Source organism: Heterodontus francisci, chromosome 4 (genome assembly GCF_036365525.1).
Source record: "Heterodontus francisci isolate sHetFra1 chromosome 4, sHetFra1.hap1, whole genome shotgun sequence".
NCBI lineage: Eukaryota > Metazoa > Chordata > Chondrichthyes > Heterodontiformes > Heterodontidae > Heterodontus > Heterodontus francisci.
Window position 1 is genome coordinate 159,820,965 of NC_090374.1, and position 4,883 is coordinate 159,825,847.

Here is a 4,883-nt window from a genome sequence, read left to right on the forward strand (position 1 = left end):
CAAGAAGGCAGCTCACCACCACCTTCTCAAGGGCAATTAAGGATTGGCAATAAATGCTGGCCCAGCCAGTGATGCCCACATCCCATGAATGAATAAAAAAAAACTAATGAGAGAGTTAGCACAAGCTGCCCAGTCTGAAATTGAAGTAGAGGGAGTACCTGATCGCCACTATTTAAAGAATGAGGTTCTGATGAGGAAATGGAGTTCTACTCACAGACCTGAGAGCAAGGAGTGGACAGTAGTTCACCAGTTAGTAGTGCCACAAAGGTATCGGAGAGAAATAGTAAGAATGGCCCGTGAGATTGCAGTGGCTGTACATGTTGGTATACGAAAAACCAAAGTCCGCATAAGACAGCAGCTTGACTGGCCAAAATGCAACAAAGATGTGATGCGGTACTGTAGGAGCTGAGACATGTGCCAGGTTGAGGGGAAACCCCAACCTGCAGTGAAATCTGCACCCCTAAGTCCTGTATCGGTGTTTGGAGGACCCTCCAGCAGAGGGCTGGTGAACTGTAAGGGACCCCTGCCAAGACCAAAAGGGGACTGGCAGGCACAAGGCTGGCAAAAGGTTAGAAAAGAAAGGGGAAAAAGGACCAAGAGGTCAGGTTAAAGGAAGTACGGGAGAAATCCCAAATGGAAACCCCTACTGTCTGGTCAGTCAATCCCGAAATATTAGAAAAGTTAGACTCCACATCCTCCTATGTAAAAGCACACATGAGAAGCATTCCACCAGAGTGGCTAACAGCATTTTCAGGAACCTGCAGAGACAAAGAAAGTCCTCAAGAGGGCAGAGAAACCATGAGGGTGATGCCTCACCTAGCCGAAACACAGTTGAAGGCCCTGTCAACCACAGTTGGGGGGAGGGGGGCGGGGGGGGGGGAATCTCAGTTGAGGAAAAAGGAAGACATATCAGAAGCCGGCCCATTTCCCGCATTTCTGCCCTCATCTCTTCCCCTCCCTCCCAGAACCGCAACAGGGTTCCCCTTGTCCTCATTTTCCACCCCACCAGCTTTCATATCCAGATGATCATCCTCCGCCATTTCCGCCTCCTACAGTGTGATGCCACTACCAAACGCACCTTCCCCTCCCCTGTCAGCATTCTGAAAGGATCATTCCCTCCACGAAACCCTGGTCCACTCCTCCATTACCTCCGACACCTCGTCCCCTTCCCATGGCACCTTCCCATGCAATCGCAGGAGGTGTAATACCTGCCCTTTTACCTCCTCTCTCCTCACTATCCAAGGTCCCAAACACTCCTTTCAGGTGAAACAGTGATTTACATGTACTTCTTTCAATTTAGTATAGTGTATTCGCTGCTCACAATGCGGTGTCCTCTGCACTGGGGAGACCAAACGCAGATTGGATGACTGCTTTGTGGAACACCTCTGCTCTGTCCGAAAGCATGACCCTGAGCTTATAGTTACTTGCCATTTCAACACTACCACCCCCCACCCCACCCACCACCCCCCCCACTTTCATGACAACATGTCTGTCTTTGGCCTGCTCCAGTGTTCCAGTGAACATCAATGCAAGCTCGAGGAGCAGCACCTGATCTTTCGATTAGGCACTCTCCAGCCTTGCAGACTGAACATTGAGTTTAATAACTTCCGAGCATGACCGGTCTTTTTAAAAATATTTTATTTTTTAACCATGTGTCTGCTTTTCATGTAGTCAGTGAACAAGGATTCACTGAGGGGAAACTAAAAACATTGTGTTTCTAAAATTAAACGCTGTTATGGTTAAACCAGGCAAAGGCTGAGAGGGAACCCCTAGACTCCTTCTCATTATTCTGCCAGTAACATTGTCTCTGGACTAATGATTTGTCTTTCACCATTAATACACTTTGCCTTTGTTACAGGACAGTTTTGTAATTTAATCTCCCTCTGCCCTATCAAACACCTTCCCCTTTGTTCTCTCCCCCACCCGCCTCCCCTTCACTTGCTTAAAACCTAATTCTTTGCTAACCTTTGCCAGCTCTGATGAAACGTTATCCTTGCTTCTCTCCCCATTGATTTTAAGCTGTTGCTGGAGTGAAGAAATTACTTGTTAAAGAGATCACCAGACCTTTGACTGGAGGACATTTGCATACTAAGAGACGGTGCTTGTGATGACAAAGAACTACTCCCTGGGTCAATGATTTTGATCACCAGACACTGAAGGTGTAAGGAAGCACATTCCAAGGACTGCTAAGATGATCCACAAAGATGGGACTAACCGACTGGTCCAGGCTTTGAATGAGACACAGGACTGTTTGAATTGAGACAAGAGTTTGAACTGAAGCTGGAACAAGGAAGCCTCTCTCCTGGCTGTCTCTCTCTCGCTTTCTCCCAAGCCACTGGACCCACGGAAGACATGTAAACCTCAAGAGAGAAAAGACTCCGACATCGAAACAAGTTGAAGCGTGAACTGGGCCCTAATGAACAGCAGGACTTATCGGCAACCAAAGACGCCTCAAAGGACTGTAATTATAATCTCAACCTTTCCCCTTTATCCTTTTCTACTTTTTCTGCCTCTATCTGCATGTGTGTTTATCGCACATACATGGCTGCGTCGTATATTCGTAGTCGTTAACCAGATTAGAGTTTAAGATTAATAAACTTCCACCTTTCTTGTTTAAATCTAAGGAAACCTGTCTGATTTCTTTGCCTTACAATTCGAGCAGTGAACAAGGTTTCACTGAGGGGGAACTAAAAACACGGTGTTTCTAAAATTAAACGCTGTTATGGTTAAACCAGGCAAAGGCTGATAGGGAACCCCTAGACTCCTTCTCACCTGGTCGTAACAGTGGGAAAATAAGGAGAAATTATTTTGTGCAGTAAGTTGTTATGGTCTGCAGTGCACAGCATGAAAGGATGATAGAAGTAAATTCAATAGTAACTTTCAAAAGGGGATTAGATAAATATTTGAAAAGGAAGAATTTCCAGGGCTATGGGAAAAGAGCATGAGGGTGGAACTAATTGGGTAGCTCTTTCAATGAGCCAGCACAGACACAATGGGCTGAATAGCTGCATGGTAGGATTCTTTGATTCTATGATTAGCTTCAAAATCATCATTGCTGAATAGGGCTCTCTACTGAGTTGTTAAATAATATTGAAGAAGGGTCATATCCCAAATGTCAGAATTTCTTTCTGATGCTGATTAACCTGTTGTCTATTTTAACATTTAATAATTTATTTCACATTTCCAGCCTTCATTTGTTTCCTTGCCAAAGATTGATTTGTTCATCAAGTTGGAGAAAATCTTTGACTTTCTTGTCGATGATTTTGGCAGTCCCAGGGTATTTTTCTGATTCCAGCCGTGATATAAATCTGATGAAGAATCATGGTCGTCAGTGAGAGATGCAGTCCTGGAATTGCTGAGAGCTGTAAGTGAAACAAAAATCACCCCTCACTTCAGAAAATGGGGAGCTTGTAGCCCCAGTGACTGACTGCAACTAACTGGACATAGCAATACATAGAATCATTCTGTGCCTCACTGTCTATTGGGTTGAAGAGGTTCTTTTTAAAGAATTCTTGGGCTGACAGTGACAGAGGTGATTATTTTATTTTTCAAATCCTTTTGTCAAGGGAGGAAGTAAAGAGAACAACAGTGACTTATAAAAATTGTATGATATTTCTTGAAGGAGTTCTCCAAAGTGCAATCTGGAGTCTCTCACACGCAATAGAAGTACTGTTGCATGTGAAAGAGTCGATACTGTATCTTCAGAAAAGATAACAGATCAAATAAAGAATTCAGGAGGAATTTCTAAACAGGTCAAATAAAGAAAGAATTTAATAAGAATTTCTTTACATGGACAGTGGTGAGAATGTAGAACTTCCTGTCAAGCGGGCTGGTTGAAACAGGTAGCATTGATGCTTTTAGAGGGAGGCTTGATATATATATGAGGGAGAATGGTATAGGGGTAACTGAGGGCAGGGTGAAAAGAGGTAATTAGAGTGGAGGTGGCTTGTGTGGAATATAAACACCAGCATAAATTAATTGTGCCTAATGACCAGTTTCTGTGCAGTAGATCTGATGTCCCCAGCATTGTCCAGTCATGTAGTGCTTTTGTGATTAAGGTATCCATTGTAATTTTTTTATTGCTGATTAAGTCTGCCCACTGGAACTTCTTATTTGAACATTTCCATGGCTTTTAATGGACATTATGCTAATTTACAAACACTGACAACTGTGCTGCAGATGCTGACTGATTCTCTTATTCGATAGTCTCCAAGAATCGCACTGCAAAGCAGAGACTCCAGTTCACTGTTACAGATCTTTCAAAAGTTTCCATGGTACTATTCGAAGAATAGCAGGGGATTTCTCCCCAGTGTCCTGGTCAATATTTATCCTTAAACCAACATCACTAAAACATAGATGATCTGCTTATTTATCTCATTACTGTTTATAAGTGCTTGTGGTGACAAAGAACTACTCCTGGGTCAATGATTTTGATCACCAGACACGCTTCTCGGCCTTTTGGCTAAGATCAAGTGTAGTATCTGTTCTTATCAGTGCTTATTTGATTGAGAAGAGACCATGATCATTGCCTTTTGATCCTGGGGAAGCTTTGAGTAAAATGGCTATAACCAATTTTCGAGCTTCAGGCCAGGGAGTGCGCAACACCGTTCGGGTGGTCGTGAAGGACAAGGAAGGAGATGCACCGGTCGATCGCACCTTCTTCATCAAGAAAATTCTCTTCGATTGCTGCGGATTTCAAGCGACGGACGTCTTCTGCCTGCAGGATTTCCCCAGCAGTGGATACTTCGACGTGACGTTCCTGAGCGTGGCGGGATGCATCAAGTTCCTGAAGGCGTTCAAGGAGAAAGGGGACCGGGCGCCACTGTCGATCCTCACAGCGGAGCCGCTCTTCACGCTTCCGTCACAACGGGACCGGGTGGTGA

General features: G+C 44.3%; 1 pseudogene; it reads left to right on the top strand.

Moving 5' to 3' along the window:
- The first annotated feature begins 4,442 nt into the window (after positions 1 to 4,442).
- LOC137369485 (U2 spliceosomal RNA) lies at positions 4,443 to 4,551 on the top strand (annotated as a pseudogene).
- Positions 4,552 to 4,883: the final 332 nt, after the last annotated feature.